Raw genomic sequence first — 19,174 nt, forward strand, 5'->3', positions numbered from 1 at the left:
CTTTCCGTTAGCTGGACATCTGGGGCAGGACAAGACCTATGACAGGCTTGTCACCCATTTTTATTGGCCCCAGATGAGAAGGGATTCAGATATCCATTGTAGGACCTGTCAAACTTGCCAGGCAAGTGGGAAAAGTGGGCGGAAGCAGAAGGCTCCCCTCCAACCTTTTCCCGTCGTCAGTACCCCCTTTGAGCGAGTGGGAATTGACATTGTGGGGCCACTGGACCCCAAGACAGCCATGGGCAACAGGTTTATCCTGGTCTTGGTGGACCATGCCACCCGGTACCCGGAAGCCATCCCTCTCCGCACAGTGACGGCCCCCGTGGTGGGATGGGCACTGATGGGTGTTTTCTCCCGCATGGGGTTCCCCAGAGAGGTGGTGTCAGACCGGGGCACCAACTTCATTTCGAATTATATGAAGTCTCTGTGGAAGGAGTGTGGGGTAACCTACAAGTTTACCACTCCTTACCACCCTCAAGGTAATGGGCTGGTTGAGAGATTCAACCGGACCCTAAAAGGCATGATCATGGGTCTTGAAGAACCAATGAGGCGTAAATGGGACGTCCTCTTGCCATGCCTGCTGTTTGCTTACCGTGAGGTGCCACAGAAGTCTCTAGGATTCAGCCCATTTGAGCTTTTGTATGGTCACCCGGTAAGAGGACCTTTGAGTCTGGTTAAAGAAGGCTGGGAGCAATCTCCCAGGAAACCTCCCCAGGATGTATATAGTTACATGCTGGCCTTTAGGAACCAGACTCGGCGCTTCAGAGATCTTGCTCAGGCAAATCTGGAGGCCAGCCAGGAAGAGATGAAGCGGTGGTACGATCAGAATGCCACTCTGGTTGAGCTTCAACCTGGTCAGAAAGTTTGGGTCATGGCCCCTGTGGAACCTTGTGCGCTCAAGGACAGGTGGACTGGACCATTTGAGGTTGTGGAGAAAAAGAGCGATGTCACCTACTTGGTGGACTTGAAGTCTCCCAGGAACCCCTTAAGGGTCCTGCATGTCAACCGGTTAAAGCCCCACTTAGAAAGGTCCGAAGTGGGCATGCTCCTTGCCACAGATGCTGGGATGGAGGAGGAGAGTGAGCCTTTTGCTGACCTCCTGTGTGCAAAAGAAAAAGATGGGTCAGTGGATGGTGTTGTCCTCTCTGACACACTGACCCCTGAGCAGCAGCAAGATTGTCGCCATCTGTTGGTACAATTCCCTGATCTGTTCTCCTTAATCCCTGGTGTCACTCAGTGGTGTGTCCATGATGTGGACACTGGGGACAGCACTCCTGTGAGGCACAAGGCCTACAGGGTGACTGAAAAGGTCAGAGCATATATCAAGGAGGAGGTCTCCAAGATGTTTGCCTTAGGGGTGGTTGAGTCCTCTAGCAGTCCTTGGGCCAGCCCAGTGGTCTTGGTCCCAAAGGCTGCAGCGCCTGGTGCTTCACCAGAACTTCGGTTCTGTGTGGATTACCGAGGACTCAATTCAGTCACCAAGACTGACGCGCACCCCATCCCCAGAGCTGATGAGCTCATCGATCGGTTGGGGGCTGCCCGGTACCTTAGTACGTTTGATCTAACGTCTGGGTACTGGCAGATCGCCTTGACTGATGGGGCAAAAGAGAGGTCTGCATTCTCCACACCAGATGGGCACTACCAGTTCCGTGTGATGCCCTTTGGGATGAAGAATGCCCCTGCCACATTCCAGAGGTTGGTTAACCAGGTATTGGCCGGGCTGGAGGATTTCAGCGCTGCCTACCTGGACGATATAGCAGTGTTCAGCGCCAGCTGGGAGGAACACTTGCGCCACCTCCAGGAAGTGTTGTTGGCCCTGCGCAGAGCAGGCCTCACAATCAAGGCTAGTAAGTGCCAGATTGGGCAGGGTTCAGTGGTGTACTTGGGGCACCAAGTAGGGAGCGGCAAGGTGGCCCCCCTGCAACCCAAGATAGATACCATCCTGGCTTGGGAACCGCCCAAAACCCAGACTCAGGTGAGAGCCTTCTTGGGTCTCACGGGTTACTACAGGAGGTTTGTCAAGGGGTATGGCAACATCGTGCACCCCTTGACCTCGCTGACTTCCAGGAAGCAGCCGAGACTTGTGATCTGGACTGACGCCTGTCAGAACGCCTTTGACACCCTGAAAACTGCAATGTGTACAGCACCGGTCCTCCAGGCACCCGACTTTTCAAAAGAATTCATTGTCCAGACAGACGCTTCAGAGCATGGTGTGGGGGCTGTTCTAGCACAGATGAATGAGGAGGGCCGAGACTTACCTGTAGCCTTCATCAGCCGGAGGTTACTTCCCAGAGAACAAAGGTGGAGTGCGATAGAGCGTGAGGCATTTGCTGTGGTCTGGGCGCTGAAGAAGCTAAGACCCTACCTGTTTGGGACTCACTTCCGGGTTCAGACAGACCACAGGCCCCTCAGATGGTTAATGCAGATGAGGGGGGAGAACCCAAAGCTGTTGAGGTGGTCCATTTCCCTACAGGGGATGGACTTTACGGTGTAACACCGCCCTGGTACAGATAACGCCAATGCTGATGGTCTGTCCAGATTTTTCCGCCTTAGTGATGAGGACTCCCTGGGTGAAGGGTAGTTCTCCCCACATTTCAGCTGGAGGGGACACGTGTTAGACCTGGCATCATTGGCATGAGTCTCTTCTCCATTTTTTTCTGTTTGCCTCCTCTGTTTACGATGTTTTTGCTGGTTTATTGCTTTGGGCACTGTGCCACTGCTGATCAGTGCCACAGTGCAAGTGCTCCCTATGTTAAATTGTTACATTGATTGGTGTTACCATGATTGGCTTGGTTGACTTACTGTTCAGACCCTAGTCTAGTGCACTGCGTGTGCCAAGGGCGTGTAAGTTAACTGCTGCTGGTGGGCTTGCAGCACTGGTTGTGCCACCCACAGAAGCAGCGTGTAAAATGTGTCTCATGTGTGTGGCATGACCTAATAGTGAATTACAGCCATTTTCGTTTTTCACTATTGAAGGGCTACCTGCCTCCAATAGGCCAGACTGGGCAGACTGATTATTAACTCCATTATAATCTATCTGACTCAGGGAGCATGGTAGCAGGTCGAGTTTAGTATCCCTGAACTCAGAATTTGATAACACACCCTTTAGGATGGATGGTTTTTAGATTCTGTGTTTGAAAATAGCCCTTTTAGAAAGTGGTTATTTTCGTATCCAACTATCCACCGGTCTCTGCTGGTTTGGTGTGTGTGTCAGGGGCTGGGTGGCTCCAGAGGTCTGAATGAGTCAGTGTGGGGTGAATGAGGCATTTACACATAGAGTGAGGGAAGAGTAGCCTGCCCTGCCTGACACAATACTGGCTCAACCTCCTGCTGGGCGACTGATAGCCCTGCTCCTGCCAGTGACAATACTGGCTCCGCCTCCTGCTGGGCGGCTGAGGACTCTGCCCTGCTCAGTGAATAGGCCAGGTGCCTCTGCCTGGCAACACCCACAACGAACCTGAGATGGGGGGAATTTCCCTGCTTGGACAAAGGGAACAAAGGAGAAAAAGGGTATAAGAGAAGGACCCCTGAACCAAAGACTCAGATCACTTCTGACAAGGAAACCTGTACCAAGGACAAGAAGCCTGCTGATCTAAGGACTTGCCTCCCCTTTCTGCCAGAGTGCTGTTTTGCTGTGGGGGAACCTGAAAGCTGCTTCTTTATTTTTGCCAAGGAACAAGGAGAGAGGAACTTGGTGTGTACTCTCTGAACACTTGCTAGGAAATCTCCAAGGACTGGAAGAGTGCCAGTCTCCTGTTAAAGTCACAGGGCCAAAGGACTTCACCATCTACTGAATTGCTGAATTGCTGGAAAGTGTTGTTTCCAGTACACAAGGGAAAATCTGCAGTCTCGACGCCGCCGACGCCGCCGAATCCAGCTCGACATTGTGAGTAACGGCTCCAGTGTCCCGAGCCTTCGACGCCGGCCGCCGGGCCCGATCGACGCCAGCAGCAACGCCAGTGAGCAGTGGGTATCGGCCCCGGCTCCAAGTGACCCCGTCTCGACGCCGGTATCGACGCCAGTGAGGAGTGAATATCGGCTCCACCTCCAAGCGACCCCGTCCCGACGCCGCTGCTGATCGCATCGACTCGACGCCCTTCTCGACGCCGTGAGTGCTGCTCCGGCCCGACACCCCTCGACGCCGCTGCAGATTGACCCGACTCCGAGGCACGATCGACGCCGACCTCGACGCCGACATCTCGACGCCGTGGATCATCGTTTTCTTCATTTCTCAAGGTACTGTACTTGTGGGGTCTATTGCAACTCCAGGCTCGACGTAGCGCTCCTCGCGGTCGACGCCGAACCTTGGGAATCCTGTAGACTCGACGTCGTGTGACTCCTGTGGGGGTTACATTGTTGCCAAAGAACTGTGCTCAGAAGAATACTTTGCTAAAGAACTATTTGCCAAGAAGAAACCTTACTTGAACTATTATTTTTCCTTCCAAAGAGTATTTATTAAGACTGTGGTATATTTTTGTCGTTATTTGGTCTTGTGCTAAACCTTATATAAAAATACAATTTTTATAATAACTTCTGTGTCGTGTCCATCTGTAATGTATTCACTTTATTACTGTATGTGGTCATAAATGCTTAACACACTTCCTCTGGGATAAGCCTGTCTGCTCTGCCAAGCTACCAAGGGGGTAGCAGGGGTTATCTGAGTGTGTAATCCCCTTGCCCTGACTAGAGTTGGTGGGTCCCTATTTGTCAGAAGTGTATACCTCTGCCAACTAGAGACCGCCGGTTCTAACATTTCCTAATTATAACATCCCTGAAACCCTTGGTTTTTACAGTGATTTTTGTAGTTTTTAAATGTTATTTCCTAACTATAACGTCCATCTAACCTTTGGTTTTTTAAGTGAATTTCAATGTGTTTTTAAGTTGTTGTTCCTAACTGTAGCTTGTAACCTTTGTGAGTGAGTGCATAAATATCTCAGTGGGTCTCTGAGTGGGTGTGAGAGTGTCTAAGTGGGTCTGTCAGTGGGTGTGTATGTGTGAGTGGGTCTTGGAGTGCCTGCATAAGTTTGTCACTTGGTATGTGAGTGGGCATGTGAGTGCCTTAGTGGGTATGTAAGTACATGTGTGAGTGTCTGATTGGGTGTCTGAGTGGGTGCAAGAGTGCCTGGGTGTATCTGTAAGTGGGTGTCAAAATATCAAAGTATCTGTGTGGGTTGAGTGCTTCCATGAGAGTGTGAGTCAGTCTGTGAGTGAGTGCATGAGTGATTGAGTGGGTCTGTGAATGGGTGCATAAGTATCTCAGTGGGTCTGTCAGTGGGTACATGAGTGCCTGAATTGGTATGTAAGTGGCTGTAACAGTGTCTGAGTGGTTATGTGAGTGGGTGCATGAGTGTCTGAGCAGGTTTTTGAGTGTGGTGTGAGAGTGTATTGGTACATCTGTGAGCGGGCGCATGAGTGTTTGAGGGGGTCTATGAGTATATGTAAAAGTGTCTAAGTATGTTTGTGAGTGGGTGTGTGAGTATCTGAGTGGGTCTGTGAGTGGGTGTACACATCTGAGTGGGTATGTGTGTGGGTGCATGAGTGTCTGAATAGGTCTGTGAATGGCTGTGAGAGCATCTGAGTGGCTCTGTGAGTGGGTACACGAGAGCCTGAGTGGGTTTATAGTGGGCATGAGAGTATTTGCGTATATCTGTGGGTGGGTTCATGAGTGTCGCAATGGAGCTATGAGTGTGTGATAGTGTCTGAGTGTGTCTATGAGTGGATATATCAGTATTTGAGTGGGTGTGTGAGTGCCTAAATGTTTGAGTGTGTGTCTAATTGTCAGTATGTGTGTCTCTCTCTCACACTAAGCCTGCAGTGCAGTGTTTCAATTGGACCAGGCTGTGACGTACTTCTAGTACATCAGTGTTGTGGAGTTGGCATTTGGCGTCCGGAGCTGAGCAGAGCTACAGGGAATGCTGCAGCTGCTAATCAGCTTATAACCTGAGCTGTCAAACTGAGCCTGTGACCCCACCCTCCCACGGAAGCGACCTTTTGAACCTCAGCATTTTCACCAGGTGCAGCTTGCGGGCACGGTGCGGTGGCCCACGACCGGGCTGAGCATGGGGCCGAACAGCTTGGAGGACCTGTACTGCCCTGTTTCTGCCTTGTTCTGTCTGCCTGCCGCTTACCTGCTACCCTGCAGGGCCCAAGACACCAGGAGATGCCCGGAGGTGCCCGTGGGTGTGGGTGTTGGTGTGAGCAGGTACAGTCAGCTGACCCAGGTAATGCAAGCTGTGACCTACTGATTACAGGCACTACGAGGGGCCACGGATCAGCAGATTGGTGGGTCTGCTCCTGACATTGCCTGATATCACCTGACATTACGGACCCACCGAGGCCCACATCTGAGTTCAGCCTGCTCTGTCCTGCTCTGCCTTGTCCTGCCCCGGTCTGCCACCCTCCACTCCTCTTCACTTCATCCCCGATTACATTGGATTTTCCCCCAAAACTCCACCTACAACTGCCAGGGGGGCAAAGTCAGCTGCAGCAAGGTGGTAAGGAGAGGAGGGCTGGCGTGGGGGTGACAGAGTGAGACAGAACAAGACACTGAAACTTTAAACATTACATTAATATCACCTAAGCCTCAGCGGGGACTGTGACTGCGATCACAATCACAACTCCGTTAAGGTCCTCAAGGCCCACTAGCTACAAGGCCACAAAGCCGCAAGGCCACACGACCACAGGGGGCACCACTTGAGAGAGCACACGCTGCATTCACTGTATGCACTGGATCCACCCGATCTGACCCGAGCGGCTTGCATAAAAGCATGCCAGTTCATGCAAACTCCTAGCCCACAGTGTCCAACATCCAAGTATCTACCCAAATCTAATCCAGACCCAGCCTAGATCCAACTGAGACCCACCCGAGAGGAGAAAAGGACAATAAGGACATCGAGGCGAGTGTACCCAAGAACGGGCGAGGGCATCCAAGGAATACAAAGGATACAAGGAAACCAAAGGAATAGCGTGGAACATCATTGTAGACAACTCAATTGGGCAATACATGGGAAAGGAAAAGTAAAAGGAAAAAAGACAAGGTGGCGGCCGTTTGGCAGGGACTAGTCAAGGAAAAGCAGGGAAAAGTTATAAGGGACACTTAAAAAAACTACAACAACAACCACAAAAATTAGATTGGGGAAGGCAAGGCAGCAGGTGGCAGCAAACCCTAACAAGAAATACTCAGGGCAACAAAGTAGGTATTCTCCAAAGAAAGTGAAGAGAATCTGACAAAGAGGAAAGAGGAGGAAATCCCCCTGATCTCACCACTCTTGCCAGCCCGCAGGCACAACCAACTACCAAAGCAAGGGGCACAATCACCCGGTCCATTCCGACCAAATCAAGCCATCAATTAAAAATATACACTAAATTCTACTTCATAAAAGATGCTGGGCCTGTTTTTTGCCTGAGCAGCGACAGAGAAGGCGATCTCCCCACTCCTCTCCAACCAATCAAAACATACCAGATAGTGCAACAGCAGTCGAAGGTAGACTGCGGAGAGACAAACCGCCGGGGAAAGGTTCTGCACAGCAAGACTATGGGATACAAGTAAAGAAGATCAAAGGGAATAAGGAACTCGGGCTTACAAGCAAATGGCACCCGGAACCAACAATGCTGATTGCGCCAAAAAACACCAACAAACCCTACGGGAAGAAGGAAGATGGCCCAGGACAAACCATAAGTTATACAGAGGCAACAGAAAAGGAAGGAAATGAAATTACCAACAATCACACCCCTCCCAGCAACACTAAGGAAGAAACTCAGGATAAATGGTTACCACACCAACCGGGAAAAGAGGAGGTGAAGTTACAAGCACGTGGAACCCCCACCAACAATAACACCATCTTAAAGGGAGAAATAGGGCTTCACAAAACCCCCCAACAATATAATGGATACTCAGAAGAAGACCACAATCAACCCAGCCTCTTATCCCCATGTGCGCCTGAGCCCATGGAGACCACGATGGGTAACAAAGATCCCACACACACGCCAATTAAAATGGCAGCCGAAAACATTCAACCCACTTCTCGGACAACAACACCAGAAAGGCCGGACCAACCAACCCAGGAACAACTGCATGGCCTACTCCTGGTAAGGAATTGCACAAGTCAAACCAAACAAAAAAACACAGGGGTCATTCAGTTCGACATCTCAGGAAACTGAACCAGAATCATCTTACCTCACACCAGAGGAATGAGAGGAACTGGATGCCTAATATTCTCTCGCCCCCCAAATAAAACCCCAAGGAAGAAACAGCTCTCCAAAGCTTAACACCAAACTGGACAAACTGCTGGAAAAAGAAGATATTTGGACCACATTGCTGCAGACAATGCAAATGTCGGTAAATGCCATGCAATACCAGTCCGACAAAATGGACATCCAATTGTCAGTCCTCAATTCACTATCGATCTTCGTCACAAACATCAACGACAAATTGGCGGACCTCGTCAATCTGATCAGAAGGGCACAATCTGAGACACAAATTGTACAGGCCAGCTGTACCTGCGCAACAATCGTAGACAAGCTGGCAACCCTACCAACAGCAATGGACAATCTCCTTTCTGACATAAGAGACGGTGTGACATACAAACCAGCAAAACAAACGGCCACCACGAGAAAGGTCGAGCAGCAACCAACAAATGTCAACTCAAAAGCTGCTAAATTGCACTGCGGATCTGACATCAGATGCAAGGCCGCATGAGATGGGCCTGGACCCAACAAGAATATATGCAAAAAACCTAATAAGACAAGGACCGCAGACATCCTCAAAGAGCAATATAGTGTTCAAAAGTAATCCCCCTGAAAAAACTGTTTTAACAGCTAGCTTGCAAACCTACAGCAGAGGAAACAGAGGAAGAAGGGGTGAAACCAAAAACTAATACAGACTGCATCACCTTGCACAGATGCGTTATGGTTCTGGAAAAGACCCAAAGGAGAATCCTCAAGACACCTCAATGCAGGCGGGTGATGCGACAGAACCTGACCAAGAGTCACCAGAATGCCCGACCCGTAAAGAGGGGATTGAAGCAAAAGGAAGCATCTCCCCTAACATAGCCTCAAGTGGTGGCACTGACCCCAAGAGCGAATCTGGGAAAGGCACAGGATGTGTTCAAAGGGGTTCAATTATAACAGGCCTTCGCACCGAGATAGATCTGACATGTGGAAGGTGCCTGCAAGGTACGGAAATAACAACATCAAGCGAATCCCCTGAGTCAGCAGATATACTAACAGTCAAATAGGACTCAACCATCGATCAAACAGCGCATCTGGACTCTACAACAATCGTGTTCCATCCCAAGTATAAATCAAAGGGACGGGTCAACATATTAAATAGGGGAAACATTCTACGCCTATTAAGGGCCATCAGTAGTCTGAAGAACCTAAAAACCAATGACCTAGAGTTAATTGAATTTGTGGAATCTCAAGATCAGCCAGGAGTAGAAGCAACTAAAACAGTTTGGGCCACACCAGGCGCAGCCAATAAATTTTTAAAAGAACATTCTAAACTCAATGCCTGGGGCATTAAGCTATGGCCCTTCACCAAACCAAGATATCTAGAACCCTTAATTGCCATCATCGAAAATCAAAACGAACCCGGGCAGGTTCAACCGAGTATACGCTCATACTCAGTGCTGGGAGGAGCCTGCAGCAAATGTACTGAGAGCAAAGACTTCAGAGACTAGTAGACTTACAGGACAAATATAACCAAAAGCATAGTCCCACAAGAGTGGAGATTGTTATCTAGGACTATAAACACCAAATGCCTAAATCTGTGACACACTAAGCTCCCCACACTAAAAACAAAAAATCCCCTGAAACTTTGCTCCTGGAACATTAATGGCATGGGAGATAAGACTCTGGACCCGGAACGACAATCCTACCTCCAAAATTTGCTTTTCCTATCAGCCATAAAGAGTGCCAAATTTGGCCACAGCAAGGGTGGCCTAGCAACATACAGCTCTATAAAGAGCATCTATGCCATGGAGCCAAAGACGCAGAGTTTTGCACCTCCAAATGCCATGCAAGCGTTTAGAATCAACTTACAGGGAGTGGTTAAAAATGAGCAGATAATCCTTATAAACCTTCATTTACACCTGCGCAACAGAACTGAAGGTAGCCAGCAGCAGAAGGAGAGTTTAGAGAAAATTTTAATGGAAGAGCAAACAAACAGCTTTATAATTACTGGTGTCCTCAATTTAAATATGTTCAGGAACACAGCTCAAGACACCTAAATGGATGAGGATCCATTCGCATGGGACGTAGCAACACAAGACAACAACTCAGGTGGAATACACATGAAAATAGCTCAGAAGCTTCTATTTGACACTGGAGCAGCTTGGTTTTCGAGCATTAAATGGAAGATTTGCAGGAGACCGCCCACAGATAGCAACATTTCACAATGCAGTAGTAAGCACAACAATAGACTTTACATTTACCTCTCGTTGCATGTTTGCAAAAGTAATGGATTATCATATTGGAACCTCAGACTACAGCGATCATTTACCCCAGGAAATTAGAATAGAAGCATAATTCACACCTCAATCTCTGCTAGTAAACGCTCATTGCCTGGAATACCCATCTAATGAGAAGAAAATAAAATGCAAAACAGATGACCCGGAAGGCCTCCTCTCCTTCGCAAAGCAACTTGCGGAAGGAGCACAAGCTGCATAGCCTGATAGAATAGAAAGCTGGGAGGCGTTCACAAAAAATGTAGGAATTAAATTTGGGGCAAAAAAGGGAAACCATCTAATCAAGAGATCATCTTACTCTCAAAACAAACGCTCCTACACCAACATTGGAAATAATACACAATTTAAAAAGTTCAAGGCTCTGATGAACTGTGCGCTTCGGAGACTGAAGAAAAGTGACCTAGATCCCACGGCCTTGCAAGATCTAAGGCAATTGAAAGCCAAACGCAGGAAACTAATCTGGCTCCTCAAAAAAGATGCTGACGAGGTTCTCTGGGCTAAACTCTTGCACGACATTAAAAACAATACCACCTTCGCAATTTTGGCAAAAGTTCAACACCCTTGCCAGTCTGTTATATCTAGGCATCAATTTGTACGTAACAGAAGCGGCATGTACAATCTACCTCCAAACTCACTTCAATAGAGATCGAGAAACTCAACCCTGCACTAGCCATCTTTTGCCCGAATGGGAACTATTACCATCTCAAATGGTTTCCAATACAATACAGGAACAGCTCTTTACTATCACGACCACAGAAGTTTGCAAAAGAATTTCCAAAGGTAGGCGCGAGGGAGCTCCAGGACCAAATGGGATCCCGCCTATATTGTTCAAACAAGACCCAAGGTACTGGGCTTTTGTATTAAAACCAACTTTCGAAACAATCCTGCGAACATTGACGATACCATCATCATGGAGGGGCTCGATCATCTCACCCATTTACAAAAAAAGGCAACTGGAATAACCCAAAACGTTACCGACTGGTAGCCTTATTGAATAACAAAGCCAAATATTATGCAGGATTACTCTTACAAGAACTAACGTCCTGGGCCACAGAAACCTCAGCAATCCCGCTAAACCAAACAGGCTTCTGTAAGAATATGGGGGGGGGAGTACCACCAACATCTCAATCCTCTCATTACTGATAGATGCTGCACTTACTATAAAACAGACCCTGTATCTGTGTTTTATAGACTACAGTTCAGTATTCGATCATATAATTAGGAACTTACTGTGGCAAAAATTCAAAAGGCTGAACATTTCTTCGCTACTTTTAAAACAGTTAATCCTTTTACACAGTAACACCTGGGTGCAAGCAGCATTAAGAAACCTAAAAAACATCTCTGGCCCAAATTTATTTTCCTTAACCAGAGCGATCCAGGCGAAACTTATACCATTTATCACTTACGGAAGTTAGGCCATGAGAGGGAGGGACGCCAAAACTCTGGATCACACAATAGCAAGAGCAATTCGAATGGTTTATGGGTTACCAGGATATACATCCCCAGCACAACTGAGGCTGGAGTTCGGGATAGAAAAACAAGAGCTCACCCGTAAATTAGCATTCATTAAAAGCTGGTACAAAATCAAGAGGGGGGCGCCTGATTCGCTTAATACCTAATTGTGGAAAGAACTGCAAGCCAAGGAGGCATGCCCAGCCAGATGCTACTTGGACAGCTCACTTGACCAGCTGGGACTGTAGAATCTTTGGGAACTATCAGGGACCTTTGTAAGCTTAAAAAAATAGTAAATAATATTGTTAAAAAAGAATCACTCAAACAGGACAAATCTGCACTGACAGAGCGCGCTCATGGCTGGTTCACTATACAGTCCTACAGCAAGGCGTCACCCTAAGCTTATCTCCACACTAACTTCTCTAGACTCATCAAAGAGAAGTTCTCGAAATTCCACCTACGCATATTACCATCTGCATATCATATGCCGCCATGGCTACGCCCTCCGAAGCCAGCAAATTGTCGACTATGCGGGGAAGGAGAGGAAGACATAGTGCACCTACTAACTATATGCAGGATTCTAACACGGGAGCATCGGACGCTCCTCAGACCACTTTTTAATAAGAAACACATTCGGACCTGCAGACAAGCGGTGTTAGCAAGCTTTTCTGTCGAGGATGTCCAATTGAGCTGCTGCTTGGTAAAAGTCCTATCCGCCACTGAACTGAGTATTAAAGACAAGCCAACCAGGGAGTGGGCGGAAGCAGTCGAGCGGAACATGGGAACCTGACCCAACCTTCATAAGACGCTGACCATACTGCCACCTGAATGACAACTCAAGCACAGTTAATTGGACTGATCGCTCTATAGAAACAGTTTTTATCTGGACTGATGACTCATTAGAAACTATTTTTTATCTTGATCAATCAGTCTCCTCTAAGTATCTAACGATTTTAAATGAATGCATTGTTTTGCTCAATTGCAAGATTTTATGCAATTGCCGCTTTGTATTTAGCACTTACCACTTTTCTCTGCTGTAAGTTTGGTGGAACATTAATGACATTTACCAAGAACCTGGTAGAGTTTAAAATTGCTGCTCTTGCACTTTGCACTTTCCCTGCACATTCAGGCACTTTGTTTCCTGGTATTTTGTTTAATCTGCTGCTAAGTACCTGACTAACAAGGTCAGCTTCTCTAGCTCTGCTGCTAAGTTTATACCTACAGGGATCTGAATGCCTGTTCACAATGAACGCCGTGTGGAACACGTATGAAATTTACTATAATCCCTGTAGAGGCTTAATTGTTGTCTTGCACTTTGCACTTTCCCTTGCATGCCTCGTCACTTTGTTTTTTGCCACTTCCTACATCTGTTGTCAAGCGTCAAATCAATGAGGACAGCTCTTTCTGTTAAGCCGCTAAGCTTACGATCATAAAAAATAGATTATTTGTACTTTTTCTCTTGAAGGTTTTAAGCAACTACCCCAGAAGCACCGGGGTTTTATTTAATGTAATTTTTAATGTGTTTTAAGAGTGACTCACATTTTGTTCAAACTGTTGCTTTGAAAAATACAATATGAGATGCACGTTCCTAAAGGTTTTGAGTAACTGTACAATAAACTCATACTATACTAGTATGTGGATCAGTAGTTATGTGAGTGACCGAGCCACAAAGGAACCACACCCTCAACTTACTCCAACAAGACAGCCCACATGGAGTACTTCCTACTGGTTTATTACTAAGTGCTAAATCCTTGTGTAAATGTTGAGTACATATTGTACACTACACCTGCGTAATGGAGCACAAGGAAATGTCACCAACGACCTTGTGAGCATTTTGGCAATGTGATTGTTCCTGATGCGTCTTTATCCAGAAATATGTGATAACATATATCCTGCTATAGAGAAGACAACAAGATTACAAAGAGGTAAAGCTCCACCAAACAAGGGTCTGTCTTCTTAACTATATGAAGCAAGTGCTTCTTTGTTTGGTGGAGATGTCCTCATATTCCTCAGTTTCAAGAATGCCTCACCAAAGTTGGCTGCAAAAGCCCTAAGGAATACTTGTTAAGCTATCCATCATCCTGTTAAAAGGCAGGAACACATTTGCATATAACTAAGTTTGGTGGGGCCAAATGGCGAAGCTATCAACTGATTTGTACATTGGAATACTTGTAGCAATTTAAAGGAAGAAGCATGGACTTTACTCTCACAAGGGAAGTACAAGAAAGAACACACTCATCACGGTCACTACAGATTGCCTCCAACTGCTCAACAATGTATGTAACTCCAGAAAGCACTTCAGTTTGTCATTCAATATGGAATTGCTGAGAAAACATACTTGAATTACTATCACCAACTCAGGATTTAGAATCATTTGTCCCTTACAGAAGTAGAGCTTCAGCTGAGGCACCTGCTTTATTTATTTTATTTATGCAAGTGCTTACCCCTCCAGCACACCTGGGGCGTCAGGGTATTCCTACCCTGCCACCTTTTCCTTATTTTTTACATTTCTGGTGGGACTCGCCTGAACCTGAATCATTTGGGACCTCCCCTTTTGCTCAGCCCCTGGTTGATGGATCACTCCAAAACTTTCAAGACAACAGCTGAAGTGAGCGTCATATTAGTTTTAAAAAAATCATAAAGATTTGTCAAATGGTGTCAAAGATATTGGCAAAGCAAAAGATTATCTTCCTATGGAAACTAGGTTCTAACTGTAACTACCTACTGGTGACCACCAGTAGGTAATTTATATTATAAATGCATTACCTACTGGCAGTTGCCAGTAGGTAGTTATAGTTAGGACCTAGTTTCCATAGAAAAGATTTAAAGCTCCTGTCAAGCGAGAGCAAACACTAAAGGCCTGAATCACAAAGGGCCTTTGCACTCATGACAGAGGACCTGCAGTCATGGTAAGACCTCTTAATAGGTAATTGCAGTGTAAAGGTCTCGCCACGAGTGCAAGGCCCCCACCACAAGTGCAGGGCTTCTGCCACAACTGCAGAGGCCTTTTGTGAATAGGGCAATATGTTTGTGCCCTGCAGGCAGGAGCATCAAAAATGTGCCCCCCCCCCACTGGGAGCTGATGCTTCATCTGCACTGAAGCGAAAACAGATGAAAAAGTTGCTTTCACCCACAGGAAACAGCATTTTTAGCTGCTCTCTGTGAGCAGGATTAATGCTGGCTCCTTCTGAAGGTGGGGAGCTAGCTGGGGCAGCAGGGGCATTGGAGCTCCCCTCACTCCCTCCAACAATGATGTAATGTGTGCCCAGAGTGGGCTCCAGGTCACCCACCCCTAAACCGGGGTCGAAACTGACACAGGATGGGAGCTGGTTGCCCCCCTTCAAGTGTGGCTAATCCGCCCCCTCACATGGCTGAAGGCAGTACGCAGCATAGTGTTGACTACATGTGAGGAATTGGCTGAAGGCCAGGTCCTGCAGCCCACCCTCTGCCATGCACAGCTGAAAGTCATGCACAGAGGCGGCTGGATTAACGTACGCTAATTAAATATTTATTTATGTTAAAAAAGCATAGAAATTCACTGAAAAAAGCAAAGGTTACAGGGAGGTTAAAGTTAGGAAATAGAACTAAAAAAACTAGAAATTCACTGAAAAAAACAAAGATTACAGCAACATTATAGTTAGGTAAACATTTTGCACACACAAACCATAGAAATGTTGCAGTTATAGTTATATTTACCTGAAGAAATTCTGAATATGCTGTAAAGTTACTTTAGGTCATGAGTTAGAGTTTCATAACAAAAGTATAATAATAACTGCAGAATTTTTTTTATGGTTTTGTGTTTGTAAAATTGTGAACCTAACTATCGCTTCTCTGTAACCTTTGGTTAGATAGATAGATAGATATATAGATAGATAGATAGATAGATAGATAGATAGATAGATAGATAGATAGATAGATAGATAGATAGATAGATAGATAGATAGATAGATAGATAGATAGATGGATGGATGGATAGATGGATGGATAGATAGATAGATAGATAGATAGATAGATAGATAGATAGATAGATAGATAGATAGATAGATAGATAGATAGATAGATAGATAGATAGATAGATAGATAGATAGATAGATAGATAGATAGATAGATAGATAGATAGATAGATAGATAGATAGATAGATAGATAGATAGATAGATAGATAGATAGATAGATAGATAGATAGATAGATAGATAGATAGATAGATAGATAGATAGAGATAGATAGATATGGTTTGCTTTGTATGTGAGCAAGTCTGAGTGAGGGTGAGTGAAAGTGATAGACTGTAAACAGTGAGTGAAATGAAGGGAGAAAGTACATGGAAATGAGAAAGTGAGTGACAAGGATTGAACAGAGGTGTCCTCTGGCTAGGCCCTGCATCTGGCCAATCATGGGTATCACATCCCAGGAAGAGAGCACATGAAAGGGACAAGGTGAGGGAGAAAGATTGCACAGTGGTGGGCGACCACAGGGCCTTGATTTAATGTAGGCATAAAAACCATATTGCACACAACCTTTGGGCATATACAGCGCCGGCTGTAGTTTCAGGCTTATTTATTTTTTGAAAAGTTTTATACAGAACGAACATGACCCTTAAGGGTATCAGAGCACTGTTCAAAGAAGAAGACAAGATAAGTTGGTAAAGATGTAAATACTAAACATATAAGCAGTTAACATACAAAATGCAAAAAAGAAGAAACAACCGCATAGTACATATAAAGTAACAAAAATTGCATAGTTGAATGGGAGACCAGTGCTCTACACAAGAAGTAAAAGTTATTTTAGGTGGCTTCAGGTCTATTGTTGCAGGTAGCTATTCAGGAGTAACCTGAATGAGGAGGTTGAAAGGTTTGATCTGATTTCAGGAGAAAGAGCATTCCATATGCTTGGAGCAAGACCGGAGAAGGCACAGTTGTAAGTTCTCTTCTTTTTGAATTTATTAGGGTTCAGCATTAGAGTGCTGCAACTTCTTATGGCTCGATTAATACTACATTGCTCAAGTGTTTTTGCCAGGTAAACAGCAGTGTTAAAATGAGGAGCTTTGTACGTCAAGCAGGCTATCTTGAACCCAATCTTTGGTTCGAGAGAGAGCCAATTGAGTTGAATTAGATCAGGTGTGATCTGGTCATGTTTTTTGATCCTATGAGGAGTCTGGCAGCAGAGTTAAGAGTAGCCGTTAAAGAGGCCAGTCTAGCTATGGGTAGCCCTGCCAGGGTCACAATTCCGTAATCTAAATGGGAGATAGCTATGTATTGGACTGTTAACTGCAGGTCATCAGGAGGCAGGAACAGTTTGATTTTCCTTAATGTGCTGAGTTAATGATTGGCTCCCCTAGTTGTTGCACTGATGTGGTCTTGCATATTCAGGTATTTGTCAAGAGTTATGCCTAAAGATCCAGTGGAGTCAACAACATGTGGCGCACAGTTGAGAGCCGTTAGTTGTTTGAGCCAGTCTTGAATGGGTGCAGAATGATTGTGGGGGGCAATCAGGAGGAATTACGTCTGAGTTTATTTAGCTTAAAGAGATTGAGAGTTAAACACTGTTGAAATTTCAGAAGTGCACTGTTAAGAGTTTTGATACCATCCGGTGAAATTTTTTTCACGTACAATTGAGTATCATTGGCGTACATGTGATAGTGTATGTTTGAGTGGTTCTGAATTTTGGTGAGAGGTTCGATGAATAAGTTGAAGAGCGTGGGAGAGAGTGCAGATCCTTGAGGCACTCCAATTGAGACCTGCGTACTGTTAGAGAGGAAATGGTTCTCTTTGATTCTTTGTATTCTATTATGTAGGAATGAGGCAAGACAATTTGCTTCCATAGAAGCCAACCTGCTGTTGGTGGCCAACCACTGTTGTACACAGCTCTTGGCCATGAACAGTTAGGGTTTGGCCCAGGGCCTGTTCAGCTCATCCAACCCACTGCAGGCAGTCAATGCCTGCTATTCATGGGGTTTGGACCACACAACATTGTATTTATCCAATCCTTCTTAAGATTCACCAACCTATCCACCTCCTCTTGCGAGATCACTTTTGCAATTCCAGATTAAATAATCCTTAGATGAAAAGTGTGTTGGTGAAGATTGTACTGAGTTTGCTGTACACTGGTATTAAGCTTACCCTGGCAATACAGTTCTGTTATTTGGATCCACAGATCCATGACCTCTTCTGTTCTGGCCTAGGCCTGCAGTACCTGCCATGATACCACGGATTCTGTCCAGCATTTTATGTGTCGAGTTCCATGAATCTCATAATGGATCCCACAAATGACCTTAATATTTTTTAAATTCAGTTTAGGGAGGCCATTTGAGGATCCCCACCCCAACTGTGACCTGGGGGTAAACCCCCCCCATATTAATTTTTTTCAAAGGAGACAGTGACCGCGCTGGGATACTTGAAACAGCTGCTGCAAGAGAATGTCAGAATGCATGGATCTGTGGTTGTAACTTAGGGACTGTAGATCCCTGGTAGTTATTACTTTGGAAACGCAGATCGAAAAGGGAGCACAGGAGTCTCATCAAATTGGATTACCTTATTTTTTAATTTTAAGGTTGGCAGAGCATCCATGGATCTGATACAACCAAGATGTACAAAAGTGGTAACCCTTTAAAGCCTTTTTAAATGTCTTATATCTCACAAACACTTCAAAAGATGTACACCAGACCAACACAAACATACTTTCAGAGTAAAGATCTACATCCATGCCAAGTCTGGTGTAAATCCATTTATCAGTTTGGGCTGTAGACGCAAGCAAACTTTCTTATGGGGTGCTAAAATGGGAAAACTCTTTTTTTTTCCATAGCATGTTTGCTCTGATTGGATAGCTGGAAACATTGCTGTGTCAGACTTAGCTAATTATTCCAAGTGACTGCAAAATTTGATGCAAACTCATCCAATGGGACAAAAGTCATAGGGCAATCAAAAGAATGCCGATCTAAAGTGTGACTGAACCATAACTACACAGTTGCAACTGCCACCGAGTAATCTATTTACTTCACTGAAAAAGCACAGCTAAAGATCAAGCTAACACAAAACCTAAAATCAATTAAATTTACCAATAATGGAGAGCAGCGCATGAATTACCACCATGTCCTGCGATTGGTAGACAATCATTTTTCCACATGCCTTCCGCAAATGTGTGTACTGAGCGTAGCCGGGTCATCAGTGAATGTCTGCACCCGCCTGTAAGGGGATGTCTGGGGGATAGACCCCCTTATCCCCTCCAGAGAGCTGTCATCAGAGGCAAAGGTATTCCCTTATT

Source organism: Triturus cristatus, chromosome 3_1 (genome assembly GCF_964204655.1).
Source record: "Triturus cristatus chromosome 3_1, aTriCri1.1, whole genome shotgun sequence".
Classification (NCBI taxonomy): domain Eukaryota; kingdom Metazoa; phylum Chordata; class Amphibia; order Caudata; family Salamandridae; genus Triturus; species Triturus cristatus.